A 17006-nucleotide genomic window follows, 5' to 3' on the forward strand; every position below is an offset into this window, starting at 1 on the left:
CTGTGGCCCCTTCCCCTCTCTTTCAGTAGTAAATACTGAGCAAAAATAATCATTAATATGATCTGCTATTAAATTGTGTCCTTCAACAAAACTCCCAGTGTCCGTCTTTAGTTTTATAATTCCGCCTTTTGTTTTTCTCCTTTCGCTTATATACCTAAAAAAAGTTTTGCCTCCTTTACCCACTGACTGGGCCATTTTCTCCTCAGCTTGTGCCTTTGCACATCTGATTACCTTCTTAGTCTCCTTCTGTCTAACAAGATATATCTCTTTGTCTTCATTATTTTGTGTCTGCTTATATTTCCTAAAAGCCATCTTTTTTGCTCTCACAATATTTGCTACTTCTTTTGCAAACCACACTGGCTTCCTTTTCCTTGTGTTTTTCCTAACAGTTTTGATACAAAGGTCTGTTGCCTTCAATATTGCACATTTTAATGTTTCCCACCTCTCCTGCACTGCTTCCAAGTTCCTCCACTCTGCCAAAGAATCGCTTACACATTTTCCCATCCCTACAAAATCAGCCTTCCTAAAATCCAACACCTTTGTTTTTGTATGGGACGAGTCAGTCTCTGTCTTAATGCTGAACCATACTGCTTGATGATCACTGGATCCCAGGTTTTCACCCACTTTTACGTCCGATAATCTGTCTCCATTTGTAAGTATTAAGTCTAATATTGCGTCTTTCCGAGTGGGCTCCCTCACCAATTGGTGGAGGGATGCTCCCTGAAGGGAATTTAAAATGTTCCTACTTCTAGTGGAACTAGCAACAGACACCTCCCAGTTTACATCAGGAAGATTAAAGTCTCCCATGATTATTACCTCTCCTTTTAATGCCATTTTAGTTATGTCCTGCAATAGGTTCTTGTCGAGTTCCTCTTCCTGACCTGGTGGCCTGTATATCACGCCAATACGAATAATCAACTTTTCCCCTGTTTCTATGGTCACCCAAAGGGCCTCAGTTTTTCTTCAATACTTTGTATTAATGTAGTATTTGTGGTATTTTTTACATACATTGCTACCCCTCCTCCGATTTTTCCAATTCTGTCCTTCCTAAATAAAGTATATCCTGGTATAGCTATGCCCCAGTCATGATTTTCATTGTACCATGACTCTGTAATTGCCACAATGTCTAGATCATCCCTTGTCATTATTGCAGTTAGTTCTGGGATTTTATTTCCTAAGCTCCTAGCATTTGCACACATAGCTTTTAGAGTTTTGTTTGTGCTTTTTCTATTCCTAGCTACAGTATGTTCTTCTCTCTGCCTATTTTTATTTGGTTTTGATCTGAATTATCTTATGTTTCTGTGGATATGCTTCCTATTCCCTTTGCCTGCAGAAACAATACCTCTGTGTTGGGGGAGCAGATTTCTTTATTCCTGTTTGGTTCACTGCCCCCCTTTGTTAGTTTAAATAGTTCTTGATGAAGCATCCAAACTGTTCAGTTAGTATTCTTGTTCCCCTTGAAGATGGGTGCAGGCCGTCACTTTTGTATAAGCTACTATCTTGCCAGATGGTGTGACTGTGGCCTATAAATCCAAATCTCTCCTCATTGCACCATGTCCTTAGCCAAATATTGAAGTTTCTGATGCTGTGATACTGCCATAAATGTCCAGAAGTACTGCCATATAAATCCAGTGATACTGCCGTATATGTCCAGTGGTACTGCCATATAATTCCAGTGAAACTGCTGTATATATGTCCAGTGGTAAGAGAAACATATTTTGCTATCCCTAATGCACACTGAGTGAGAAATAACACTACATAATAATCAGATAATACAGAGATCTTAGTTGTGTATATCTGCAGATATAGGGTTAAGCCCCCAGGTCGAATGGCAAGGCGTCTCTGTCACTAGGGGTCCCTAATACTAGGTGTGGGTTCGGGGTGTGGGACCCCATCATGTCGGCACAGGTCGGCTACCCCAGGGCAGCAAACAGGTTAAAATTAGTAAGGGTCAATAAGAAGCACATAAGTGCTATGTAAGGGAGGTGTGATTAAAATAATACATAAATATATACAATGTGATAGGGAAAAACATAAGTGTTAATAAAGTGTTAGGGTGTGCCAACCTGAAGCAGTCCAGCCATACCAACACAGGGAAAATCGCACCCCAACCCCACCCTATAAAAAATGACAAATATGTCTTGGTCTAATAGCCCAGTGTAAGGCCACATGATAGTGGCTCCTACAGCATCTGAGAGCCAGCTAACCTGGAGACACCCCTAGCTTCACCAATGTCACTCTGGAGTCAGCAATTCCTCCTAATGCTGACCCATCCATGCCTCTCTGAAATACAATACACATTTATTGACAAGCTGCTCAGTCAGATTGTGATGTCACTCTGGTGCTAAAAGGGAGGGGTAATTCTGGTCCAGTGGTACTGCCATATAATTCCAGTGATACTACCTTATATGTCCAGTGGTACTGCCATATAAATCCAGTGGCACTGGCGTATAAATCCAGTCCAGTGTTACTGCCGTATATGTCCAGTGGTACTGCCATATAATTCTAGTGATACTGCCGTATAAAACCAGTCCAGTGGTACTGCGGTATAAATCCAGTGGTATTGCCATATAAGTCCAGTGATACTGCCGTATAATTCTAGTGATGCTGCCGTATAAATCCAGTCCAGTGGTACTGCAGTATAAATCCAGTGGTACTGCCGTATAATTCCAGTGATACTGCCATATAATTACAGTGGTACTGGCGTATAAATCCAGTGATACTGCCATATAAATCCAATCCAGTGGTCAGTGGCGTAACTAGAAGTTTTTCTCCCCCAAGCCAAAAAATTCTTCGGCGCCCCCCATCCCCCATCCCCCATAATTGGCACTATTAAATGGACAAACGTGTGCGCCACAAAAAGGGGGCGTGGCTTCGTTGGAATGGACGTGGCTTTGCATAAAGGGGCGTGGCATTGCAGGAAAAGACTTCCTTATACCCCAGTTTTGCAACCTGCACGCCCAGACGTTAGCCACCACAGGAAAGAAAAATAATCCTGATTCATGCCCCTTACATTATTTGTCATTTTTCCTCCTTATAGTAATGTCCAGTATACATTATGCCACATACTGCAATGGCCCTTAGACATTATTCCACACACAATAATGCACATGACACAATATGCACACACCATAATGCCCCCGACACATTATGCCACACACCGTAATGCCTGTGACACATTATGCCACACACCGTAATGCCTGTGACACATTATGCCACACACCGTAATGCCTGTGACACATGACGACAGGAATCGCAATGCCCGTTATACATTATGCTACACACTGCAATGCCCCTGATACATTATAGCACATACAATGGCTGTGACACATTATGCCACACACCGTAATGCCTGTGACACATTATGCCACACACCGTAATGCCTGTGACACATGACGACAGGAATCGCAATGCCCGTTATACATTATGCTACACACTGCAATGCCCCTGATAGATTATATCACATACAATGCCTGAGACACATTATGACACACACTGCAATGACCCTGAGACATTATACCACATACCACAATGCCCGTGATATAGTATACAACACACAGTAATGCCTGACACATACCGCAATGCCCGTTATACATTATGCCACACTGCAATGACCGAGACATTATACCACATACCACAATGCCCGTGATATAGTATACAACACACCGTAATGCCTGACACATTATGACACACACCGCAATGTCCGTGATACATTATGCCACACACTGCAATGACCCTGAGACATTATACCACATATCACAATGCCCGTGATATAGTATACCATACACCGTAATGCCTGTGACACATACCGCAATGCCCGTTATACCCTATGCCACACTGCAATGCCCCTGAGACATTATACCACATACCACAATGCCCGTGATATAGTATGCCACACACCATAATGCCTGTGACACATACCGCAATGCCCGTTATACATTATGCCACACTGCAATGGCCCTGAGACATTATACCACATACCACAATGCCCGTGATATAGTATGCCACACACCGTAATGCCTGTGACACATTATGACACACACCGCAATGTCCGTGATACATTATGCCACACACCGTAGTGCCCATTACACATTAAGTTCTACAGTAAGGCTTCTAATTACTTTTAAATTACCTGCTCGTTGCCAGGGATTTCATGCTCTTGGTTCCATGCACGGTGCCAGGGGTTTTCATGCTCAGGGTGTCATGCTCGTTGCCAGGTGTTTCATGCACTGGGTGTCATGCTCGTTGCCAGGGGTTTCATGCACTGGGTGTCATGCTCGTTGCTAGGGGGTAGTGCTTGTTGCTAGGGCTGTGCTCCCAGTGCCACATATGTCCCCAGTGCCAGATATTCCCCCACGGTGCCAGGTACTCACATGCCCCCAGTGCCAAATATAGCCCCGCCCACCCCAGTGCCAGATATTCCCCCACAGTGCCAGGTGCTCACGTGCCCCCAGTGCCAAATATAGCCCCCCCCATGTGCCAGGTACACATACAGGCCCTCATTCCGAGTTGTTCGCTCGCAAGCTGCTTTTAGCGGCTTTGCACACGCTAAGCCACCGCCTACTGGGAGTGAATCTTAGCATAGTAAAATTGCGAACGAAAGATTAGCAGAATTGCGAATAGACACTTCTTAGCAGTTTCTGAGTAGCTCCAGACTTACTCGGCAACTGCGATCAGTTCAGTCAGTTTCGTTCCTGGTTTGACGTCACAAAGACTCTCAGCGTTCGCCCAGACACTCCCCCGTTTCTTCAGACACTCCCGCGTTTTTCCCAGAAACGGCAGCGTTTTTTCACACACACCCATAAAACGGCCAGTTTCCGCCCAGAAACACCCACTTCCTGTCAATCACATTACGATCACCAGAACGAAGAAAAAACCTTGTAATGCCGTGAGTAAAATTCCTAACTGCATAGCAAATTTACTTGGTGCAGTCGCAGTGCGAACATTGCGCATGCGCAATTAGCGGAAAATCGCTGCGATGCGAAGAAAATTACAGAGCAAACAACTCGGAATGACCACCATAGTGCCATATATGCCCCCTCAGTACCCCCCCCAGTGCCATATATGCCCCCTCAGTGCCATATATGCCCCCTCAGTGCCCCCCCAGTGCCATATATGCCCCCTCAGTGCCCCCCCCTGTGCCATATATGCCCCCTCAGTGCCCCCGTGCCATACATGCCCCCTCAGTGCCTCCCCAGTGCCCTATATGCCCCCTCAGTGCCCCCCCAGTGCCATATATGTCCCCTCAGTGCCCCCTCAGTGCCCCTCCCCGCGCTCCCCCGCTGCTGTGAAGGAGGGACAAGGAGGGCACAGCGCGCGCCTCTCCCGTGTCCCTCCTGCATCTCCGTCTGGTCTAATAAAGGAAGTGCCAGTTCGTTAGCCAATCAGAGCTCACGAACGGCACTTCCTTTATTAGACCAGACAGACATGCAGGAGGGCCACGGGAGAGGCGCGCGCTGTGCCCTCCGTGTCCCTCCTTACAGCAGGGAGGGAGAGGAGACAGCAGATTGACATGCGGACGCTCGTCCGCATGTCAATCTGCTCTAAATCAGTGACGGCGCCCCCGCAGCCCCTCGCCCCCAAGCCACCGCGAGGGCTGCGAGGGCAGTAGTTACGCCACTGCCAGTGGTACTGCCATATAAATCCAGTGGTACTGCTGTATAATTCCAGTGATACTGCCATATAATTCCAATTATACGACCATATCATTCCAGTGGTACTGTCGTATAAATCCAGGCCAATGGTACTGCCGTATAAATACAGTGGTACTGCCATATAATTCCATTGATACTGCCGTATAATTCCAGTGGTACTTGCATATAAGTCCAGTGTTACTGCCATATAAATCCAGTACAGTGGTACTGCCGTATAAGTCCAGTGACACTGCCATTAAACTCCAGTTATACTGCCGTATAATTCCAGTGGTACTGCTGTATTAATTCAGTCTAGTGGTACTGCCGTATAATTCCAGTGATACTGCCGTATAATTCCAGTGATACTGCCGTATAATTCCAGTGATACTGCCATATATTTCCAGTGGTACTGCCGTATAATTCCAGTGGTATTGCTGTATAAATCCAGTGGTACTGCCGTATAAATCCAGTGGTACTGCCGTATAATTTCAGTGATACTGCCGTATAATTCCAGTGGTACTGCTGTATAAATCCAGTGGTACTGCCGTATAATTCCAGTGATACTGCCATATAATTTTAGTGGTACTGCCGTATAAATCCAGTGGTACTGCCATATAAATCCAGTCCAGTGGTACTGCGTTATAATGCCAGTGATACTTCCGTATAATTCCAGTGGTACTTCTGTATAAATCCAGTGATACTGCAATATAAATCCAGTCCAGTGGTACTGCTGTATAATTCCAGTGATACTGCCATATAATTCCAGCGATACTGCCGTATAATTCCAGTGGTACTTATGTATAAGTCCAGTGATACTGCTATATAAATCCAGTCCAGTGGTACTGCCGTAAAAGTCCAGTGGTACTGCCATATAATTCCAGTGATCCTGCCATATAATTCTAGTGGTACTGCCATATAATTCCAGTGATACTGTTGTATAATTCCAGTGGTACTTACGTATAATTCCAGTGATACTGTTATATAAATCCAGTACAGTGGTACTGCCGTAAAAGTCCAGTGGTACTGCCATATAATTCCAGTGATACTGCTGTATAATTCTAGTGGTACTGCCGTATAAATCCACTGATACTGCCGTATAAATCCAGTCCAGTGGTACTGCCATATAAATTCAGTGGTACCGCCGTATAATTCCAGTGGTACTGGCGTATAAGTCCAGAGATACTGCCATATAATTCCAGTGGTACTGCCATATAAGTCCAGTTGTACTGTCCTGTGCTGTATATTATTTACTCCATTTAAAGGGTTTATTGATATTTAATCCAAATAATTTTTAAAGGGTTTGCCCTGTGTGGTGTAGGGATTAGAGATGAGCGGGTTCGGTTCCTCTGAATCCGAACCCGCCCGAACTTCATGTTTTTTCTCACGGGTCCGAGCGACTCGGATCTTCCCGCCTTGCTCGGTTAACCCGAGCGCGCCCGAACGTCATCATGACGCTGTCGGATTCTCGCGAGGCTCGGATTCTATCGCGAGACTCGGATTCTATATAAGGAGCCGCGCGTCGCCGCCATTTTCACACGTGCATTGAGATTGATAGGGAGAGGACGTGGCTGGCGTCCTCTCCATTTAGATTAGAAGAGAGAGAGTGAGATTGATTTGAGACAGAGACACTTGATTTACTGGAGCTTAGGAGTACTGTAGAGAGTGCAGAGTTTACTAGTGACTGACCACAGTGACCACCAGACAGTGCAGTTTTATTTAATATAATCCGTTCTCTGCCTGAAAAAAACGATACACAGTGACTCAGTCACATACCATATCTGTGTGCACTGCTCAGCCCAGTGTGCTGCATCATCTATGTATATATCTGACTGTGCTCACACAGCTTATAATTGTGGGGGAGACTGGGGAGCAGTGCCAGTTATAGGTTATAGCAGGAGCCAGGAGTACATATTATTAAAATTAAACAGTGCACACTTTTGCTGCAGGAGTGCCACTGCCAGTGTGACTGACCAGTGACCTGACCACACTGACCACCAGTATAGTTAGTAGTATACTATATTGTGATTGCCTGAAAAAGTTAAACACTCGTCGTGTGACTTGTGTGGTGTTTTTTTTTTTATTCTATAAAAAAACTCATTCTGCTGACAGACAGTGTCCAGCAGGTCCGTCATTATATAATATATACCTGTCCGGCTGCAGTAGTGATATATATATATTTTTTATATCATTATTTATCATCCAGTCGCAGCAGATACAGTACGGTAGTTCACGGCTGTAGCTACCTCTGTGTCGGCACTCGGCAGTCCATCCATAATTGTATACCACCTACCCGTGGTTTTTTTTCCATCTTCTTTATACATACTACATCTCATTATCATCCAGTCTATATTAGCAGCAGACACAGTACAGTACGGTAGTCCATGGCTGTAGCTACCTCTGTGTCGGCACTCGGCAGTCCGTCCATAATTGTATACCACCTACCCGTGGTTTTTTTTTCTTTCTTCTTTATACATACATACTACATCTCATTATCAACCAGTCTATATTAGCAGCAGACACAGTACAGTACGGTAGTCCACGGCTGTAGCTACCTCTGTGTCGGCACTCGGCAGTCCGTCCATAATTGTATACCACCTACCCGTGGTTTTTTTTTCTTTCTTCTTTATACATACATACTACATCTCATTATCAACCAGTCTATATTAGCAGCAGACACAGTACAGTACGGTAGTCCACGGCTGTAGCTACCTCTGTGTCGGCACTCGGCAGTCCATCCATAATTGTATACCACCTACCCGTGGTTTTTTTTTCTTTCTTCTTTATACATACTACATCTCATTATCATCCAGTCTATATTAGCAGCAGACACAGTACAGTACGGTAGTCCACGGCTGTAGCTACCTCTGTGTCGGCACTCGGCAGTCCATCCATAATTGTATACCACCTACCCGTGGTTTTTTTTTCTTTCTTCTTTATACATACTACATCTCATTGTCATCCAGTCTATATTAGCAGCAGACACAGTACAGTACGGTAGTCCACGGCTGTAGCTACCTCTGTGTCGGCACTCGGCAGTCCGTCCATAATTGTATACCACCTACCCGTGTTTTTTTTTTATTTCTTCTTTATACATACATACTACATCTCTTTATCAACCAGTCTATATTAGCAGCAGACACAGTACAGTAGTCCACGGCTGTAGCTACCTCTGTGTCGGCACTCGGCAGTCCATCCATAATTGTATACCACCTACCCGTGGTTTTTTTTTCTTTCTTCTTTATACATACATACTACATCTCTTTATCAACCAGTCTATATTAGCAGCAGACACAGTACGGTAGTCCACGGCTGTAGCTACCTCTGTGTCGGCACTCGGCAGTCCGTCCATAATTGTATACTAGTATCCATCCATCTCCATTGTTTACCTGAGGTGCCTTTTAGTTGTGCCTATTAAAATATGGAGAACAAAAATGTTGAGGTTCCAAAATTAGGGAAAGATCAAGATCCACTTCCACCTCGTGCTGAAGCTGCTGCCACTAGTCATGGCCGAGACGATGAAATGCCAGCAACGTCGTCTGCCAAGGCCGATGCCCAATGTCATAGTACAGAGCATGTCAAATCCAAAACACCAAATATCAGTAAAAAAAGGACTCCAAAACCTAAAATAAAATTGTCGGAGGAGAAGCGTAAACTTGCCAATATGCCATTTACCACACGGAGTGGCAAGGAACGGCTGAGGCCCTGGCCTATGTTCATGGCTAGTGGTTCAGCTTCACATGAGGATGGAGGCACTCAGCCTCTCGCTAGAAAAATGAAAAGACTCAAGCTGGCAAAAGCAGTAGCACCGCAAAGAACTGTGCGTTCTTCGAAATCCCAAATCCACAAGGAGAGTCCAATTGTGTCGGTTGCGATGCCTGACCTTCCCAACACTGGACGTGAAGAGCATGCGCCTTCCACCATTTGCACGCCCCCTGCAAGTGCTGGAAGGAGCACCCGCAGTCCAGTTCCTGATAGTCAGATTGAAGATGTCAGTGTTGAAGTACACCAGGATGAGGAGGATATGGGTGTTGCTGGCGCTGGGGAGGAAATTGACCAGGAGGATTCTGATGGTGAGGTGGTTTGTTTAAGTCAGGCACCCGGGGAGACACCTGTTGTCCGTGGGAGGAATATGGCCGTTGACATGCCTGGTGAAAATACCAAAAAAATCAGCTCTTCGGTGTGGAACTATTTCAACAGAAATGCGGACAACAGGTGTCAAGCCGTGTGTTCCCTTTGTCAAGCTGTAATAAGTAGGGGTAAGGACGTTAACCACCTCGGAACATCCTCCCTTATACGTCACCTGCAGCGCATTCATAATAAGTCAGTGACAAGTTCAAAAACTTTGGGTGACAGCGGAAGCAGTCCACTGACCAGTAAATCCCTTCCTCTTGTAACCAAGCTCACGCAAACCACCCCACCAACTCCCTCAGTGTCAATTTCCTCCTTCCCCAGGAATGCCAATAGTCCTGCAGGCCATGTCACTGGCAATTCTGACGATTCCTCTCCTGCCTGGGATTCCTCCGATGCATCCTTGCGTGTTACGCCTACTGCTGCTGGCGCTGCTGTTGTTGCTGCTGGGAGTCGATGGTCATCCCAGAGGGGAAGTCGTAAGACCACTTTTACTACTTCCACCAAGCAATTGACTGTCCAACAGTCCTTTGCGAGGAAGATGAAATATCACAGCAGTCATCCTACTGCAAAGCGGATAACTGAGGCCTTGGCATCCTGGGTGGTGAGAAACGTGGTTCCGGTATCCATCATTACTGCAGAGCCAACTAGAGACTTGTTGGAGGTACTGTGTCCCCGGTACCAAATACCATCTAGGTTCCATTTCTCTCGGCAGGCGATACCGAAAATGTACACAGACCTCAGAAAAAGAGTCACCAGTGTCCTAAAAAATGCAGCTGTACCCAATGTCCACTTAACCACGGACATGTGGACAAGTGGAGCAGGGCAGGGTCAGGACTATATGACTGTGACAGCCCACTGGGTAGATGTATGGACTCCCGCCGCAAGAACAGCAGCGGCGGCACCAGTAGCAGCATCTCGCAAACGCCAACTCTTTCCTAGGCAGGCTACGCTTTGTATCACCGGTTTCCAGAATACGCACATAGCTGAAAACCTCTTACGGCAACTGAGGAAGATCATCGCGGAATGGCTTACCCCAATTGGACTCTCCTGTGGATTTGTGGCATCGGACAACGCCAGCAATATTGTGTGTGCATTAAATATGGGCAAATTCCAGCACGTCCCATGTTTTGCACATACCTTGAATTTGGTGGTGCAGAATTATTTAAAAAACGACAGGGGCGTGCAAGAGATGCTGTCGGTGGCCAGAAGAATTGCGGGACGCTTTCGGCGTACAGGCACCACGTACAGAAGACTGGAGCACCACCAAAAACTACTGAACCTGCCCTGCCATCATCTGAAGCAAGAAGTGGTAACGAGGTGGAATTCAACCCTCTATATGCTTCAGAGGTTGGAGGAGCAGCAAAAGGCCATTCAAGCCTATACAATTGAGCACGATATAGGAGGTGGAATGCACCTGTCTCAAGCGCAGTGGAGAATGATTTCAACGTTGTGCAAGGTTCTGATGCCCTTTGAACTTGCCACACGTGAAGTCAGTTCAGACACTGCCAGCCTGAGTCAGGTCATTCCCCTCATCAGGCTTTTGCAGAAGAAGCTGGAGACATTGAAGGAGGAGCTAACACGGAGCGATTCCGCTAGGCATGTGGGACTTGTGGATGGAGCCCTTAATTCGCTTAACAAGGATTCACGGGTGGTCAATCTGTTGAAATCAGAGCACTACATTTTGGCCACCATGCTCGATCCTAGATTTAAAGCCTACCTTTGATCTCTCTTTCCGGCAGACACAAGTCTGCTGGGGTTGAAAGACCTGCTGGTGAGAAAATTGTCAAGTCAAGCGGAACGCGACCTGTCAACATCTCCTCCTTCACATTCTCCCGCTACTGGGGGTGCGAGGAAAAGGCTCAGAATTCCGAGCCCACCCGCTGGCGGTGATGCAGGGCAGTCTGGAGCGACTGCTGATGCTGACATCTGGTCCGGACTGAAGGACCTGACAACGATTACGGACATGTCGTCTACTGTCACTGCATATGATTCTCTCCCCATTGAAAGAATGGTGGAGGATTTATATGAGTGACCGCATCCAAGTAGGCACGTCACACAGTCCGTACTTATACTGGCAGGAAAAAGAGGCAATTTGGAGGCCCTTGCACAAACTGGCTTTATTCTACCTAAGTTGCCCTCCCACAAGTGTGTACTCCGAAAGAGTGTTTAGTGCCGCCGCTCACCTTGTCAGCAATCGGCGTACGAGGTTACATCCAGAAAATGTGGAGAAGATGATGTTCATTAAAATGAATTATAATCAATTCCTCCGCGGAGACATTGACCAGCAGCAATTGCCACCACAAAGTACACAGGGAGCTGAGATGGTGGATTCCAGTGGGGACGAATTGATAATCTGTGAGGAGGGGGATGTACACGGTGATATATCGGAGGATGATGATGAGGTGGACATCTTGCCTCTGTAGAGCCAGTTTGTGCAAGAAGAGATTAATTGCTTCTTTTTTGGGGGGGGTCCAAACCAACCCGTCATATCAGTCACAGTCGTGTGGCAGACCCTGTCACTGAAATGATGGTTAAAGTGTACATGTCCTGTTTTGTTTATACAACATAAGGGTGGGTGGGAGGGCCCAAGGACAATTCCATCTTGCACCTCTTTTTTCTTTTATTTTTCTTTGCGTCATGTGCTGTTTGGGGAGGGTTTTTTGGAAGGGCCATCCTACGTGACACTGCAGTGCCACTCCTAGATGGGCCCGGTGTTTGTGTCGGCCACGAGGGTCGCTTATCTTACTCACACAGTCAGCTACCTCATTGCGCCTCTTTTTTTCTTTGCGTCATGTGCTGTTTGGGGAGGGTTTTTTGGAAGGGCCATCCTACGTGACACTGCAGTGCCACTCCTAGATGGGCCCGGTGTTTGTGTCGGCCACTAGGGTCGCTTATCTTACTCACACAGTCAGCTACCTCATTGCGCCTCTTTTTTTCTTTGCGTCATGTGCTGTTTGGGGAGGGTTTTTTGGAAGGGCCATCCTGCGTGACACTGCAGTGCCACTCCTAGATGGGCCCGGTGTTTGTGTCGGCCACTAGGGTCGCTTATCTTACTCACACAGTCAGCTACCTCATTGCGCCTCTTTTTTTCTTTGCGTCATGTGCTGTTTGGGGAGGGTTTTTTGGAAGGGCCATCCTGCGTGACACTGCAGTGCCACTCCTAGATGGGCCCGGTGTTTGTGTCGGCCACTAGGGTCGCTTATCTTACTCACACAGTCAGCTACCTCATTGCGCCTCTTTTTTTCTTTGCGTCATGTGCTGTTTGGGGAGGGTTTTTTGGAAGGGACATCCTGCGTGACACTGCAGTGCCACTCCTAGATGGGCCCAGTGTTTGTGTCGGCCACTAGGGTCGCTAATCTTACTCACACAGCTACCTCATTGCGCCTCTTTTTTTCTTTGCGTCATGTGCTGTTTGGGGAGGGTTTTTTGGAAGGGACATCCTGCGTGACACTGCAGTGCCACTCCTAGATGGGCCCGGTGTTTGTGTCGGCCACTAGGGTCGCTTATCTTACTCACACAGTCAGCTACCTCATTGCGCCTCTTTTTTTCTTTGCGTCATGTGCTGTTTGGGGAGGGTTTTTTGGAAGGGACATCCTGCGTGACACTGCAGTGCCACTCCTAGATGGGCCCGGTGTTTGTGTCGGCCACTAGGGTCGCTAATCTTACTCACACAGCTACCTCATTGCGCCTCTTTTTTTCTTTGCGTCATGTGCTGTTTGGGGAGGGTTTTTTGGAAGGGACATCCTGCGTGACACTGCAGTGCCACTCCTAGATGGGCCCGGTGTTTGTGTCGGCCACTAGGGTCGCTTATCTTACTCACACAGCGACCTCGGTGCAAATTTTAGGACTAAAAATAATATTGTGAGGTGTGAGGTATTCAGAATAGACTGAAAATGAGTGGAAATTGTGGTTTTTGAGGTTAATAATACTTTGGGATCAAAATGACCCCCAAATTCTATGATTTAAGCTGTTTTTTAGGGTTTTTTGAAAAAAACACCCGAATCCAAAACACACCCGAATCCGACAAAAAAAATTCGGTGAGGTTTTGCCAAAACGCGGTCGAACCCAAAACACGGCCGCGGAACCGAACCCAAAACCAAAACACAAAACCCGAAAAATTTCAGGCGCTCATCACTAGTAGGGATACGCTGTCCTGTGCCGCATATTGTGTTACATAACTCCAGAAAAATAATGGAGAACAAAAATTTGGAGGATAAAATAGGGAAAGATCAAGAACGAGATCCTCCTAGTGCTGAAGCTGCTGCCACTAGTCATGACATAGTAACATAGTAACATAGTAACTAAGGTTGAAAAAAGACAATTGGAAGTACAAAAAAATTCCAAACCAGCGCCCCAATACAATGGTGCCGTGCCCTCTGCCGAAGTGGTCACCCCCCAAATTGCAGACTACTGGACACTTCCACCAATTTTCTGGTCTGCTGCAGTCTGTCCCAAAATTGGTGGAAGTGTCCAGGAGTCTGGGAGCCAGGGGATAGATGGTGCTGTTTTCCCGGGAAGTACCTGTTTACAAAATCCCCCAAGCGCTTCAGGGTAGCCTTTATTGGTCACCCCACACATTCTTGCCCCACACATGGTGGTGGAACTGCTTGTACTATTTTAATTACCTTTTTAATTGTTATCAATAAAACTGTACTTCACTATATCCCTCCATTTCTGTTTATTTGAGGGAAAGAAGAAGAATAGTAACCTTTGAGGAAGCTTCCTCAAGATACTCACCATCCAACACGAACTAATTGGGAAGTAATATCCTAACGAATACACCCATTGACCCGTATGATCCCAGGGGTTGCACACATCTGCAATTTGAGATGTTATTTGTGAAAAAAGACAATTGTCTATCGAGTTCAACCTATTTGTGGTCTCCGATGCAGTCTTATTATAGGACTAGTTATTTTTATGTTAGGACTAGTTATATGAACCATAATGTGTGTCTACGCACCATAACCCTGAATATCTTTATCCAATAGGAATTTATCTAACCCATTCTTAAAGGTGTTGACTGAGTCCGCAGTTACTACTCTCTCAGGCAGGGAATTCCAAACACGTATTGTCCTTACTGTGAAAAAACCTTTTCGCTTCAATGTGCGGAAACTCCTCTCCTCTAACCTAAGCGAGTGACTACGTGTCCTTTGTGCTGATCTTATAGAAAACAGGTCCCTCCCAAGCTCTGTGTATTGACCCCTTATATATTTGTAGATGTTGATCATGTCCCCTCTTAGTCTCCTCTTTTCCAATGTAAACATGCCTAGCCTTGTAAGCCTTTCCTCGTATTCCAGCATCTCCAGCGTCTCTGACATAGACAATGAAATGCCATCAAGGTCGCCTGCCAAGGCCGATGTTCAATGTGATAGTAGGGGGCATGTAAAATCCAAAAAGCCAAAGTTCAGTAAAAAAGACCCCAAAAAATAAATTTAAATGGTCTGAGGAGAAATGTAAACTTGCCAATATGCCATTTACGAAATGGAGTGGCAAGGAACGGCTAAGGCCCTGGCCTATGTTCATGACTAGTGGTTCAACTTCACATGACGATGGAAGACTTCATCCTCCCGCTAGAAAAATGATAAGAGTTTAGCTGGCAAAAGCACAGCAAAGAACTGTGCATTCTAAGATGGTATCACAAATCCCCAAGGAGAGTCCAAGTGTGTTGGCGGTTGTGATGTATGACCTTCCCAACACTGGATGGGAAGAGGTGGCTCCTTCCACCATTTGCATGCCCTCTGCAAGTGCTGGAAGTAGCACCCACAGTCCAGTTTCTGATATTCAAATTGAAGATGTCACTGTTGAGGTACACCAGGATGAGGATATGGGTGTTTCTGGCGCTGAGGAGGAAGTTGACGATGAGGATTCTGATAGTGATGTGGTTTGTTTAAATCAAGCACCAGGGGAGACACCTGTTGTCCGTGGGATGAATAAGTCCATGTGATGCCTTGGCAAAATACCAAAAAAGACACCTCTTTGGTGTGGAATTATTTCTCCACAAATCCAGACAACAGGTGTCAGGCCGTGTGTTGCCTCTGTCAATCCGTAATAAGTAGGGGTAAGGACGTTAACCACCTAGGAACATTCTCCCTTATACATCACCTGCTGCACATTCATTATCAAGTACAGAAACTTTGGGTAAGAGCGTAAGTAGTCCACTGACACCTAAATCCCTTCTTCCTCTTGTACCCAAGCTCCTGCAAGCTGCACCACCAACTCCCTCAACGTCAACTTCCTCAGTCAGGAACATCAGTAGTCCTGCAGGCCATATCACTGGCAAGACTGAGGAGTCCTCTCCTCACCGGGATTCCTCTGGAGGATCCTTGAGTGGTACGCCTACTGCTGCTGTTGTTGCTGTTGGGAGTCGATCGTCATCCCAGAGGGGAAGTCGGAAGACCACTTGTACTACTTCAACTAAACAACTGACTGTCCAACAGTCCTTTGCGAAGAAGATGAAATATGACAGCAGTCATCCTGTTGCAATGCGGATAACTGAGGCCTTTGCAGCTATGTTGGTGTTAGACGTGCATCCGGTATCCACCATTAGTTCAGTGGGACTTAGAGAATTGATGGAGGTAGTGTGTCCCCAGTACCAAATCCCATCTAGATTCCACTTCACTAGGCAGGCGATACCAAGAATGTACAGAGACATCAGAAAAAGTGTCCTCAGTGTCCTCGAAAATGCAGTTGTACCCACTGTCCACTTAACCACGGACATGTGGGCAAGTGGAACAGGGCAGACTAAGGATTATATGACTGTGACAGTGTTAGGGTCTCCTGCCCTGTGCTGCCACGTCGCCATGGCAACCGGGATACAAGTGCTAGCGGAGTAACCTGAGCGCAGCTGATACTCCGGTTCGGGTCTTTTGCTGTGCAGTGGTTACAGGCTCTGTGCACGGCAGGGGATCCGGTGCTGGTTTTTGTGCTCACAGTCTGTGAGGTCTGAGTGGGGCGTGGACAGCACCTGCTTTATAAGGCCTCTTCTCAGGTTAAGCAGATGCTGCTGAATCTTTGTTGGTTAGTCAGTTCCTGAAAGTTAGCCAGTACTGTGTAGCTTTGTATTTGTTGTTGCTTACTGCAAATAGGCCTGGGGATTTGGTACTACACTCTGCCAATCCAGACCTAGCAGTAAGACTGGAGTCAGTCGTTTAACTTGCTGGGGTTCTTTTACTACTCTGTGAACTTAGCAAGTTTGCGGCTGTATTCTAAGACTTGCCTGCCTAAATCCTGTCTCACTGTGCA

This window comes from Pseudophryne corroboree, chromosome 3 (genome assembly GCF_028390025.1).
Source record: "Pseudophryne corroboree isolate aPseCor3 chromosome 3, aPseCor3.hap2, whole genome shotgun sequence".
NCBI lineage: Eukaryota > Metazoa > Chordata > Amphibia > Anura > Myobatrachidae > Pseudophryne > Pseudophryne corroboree.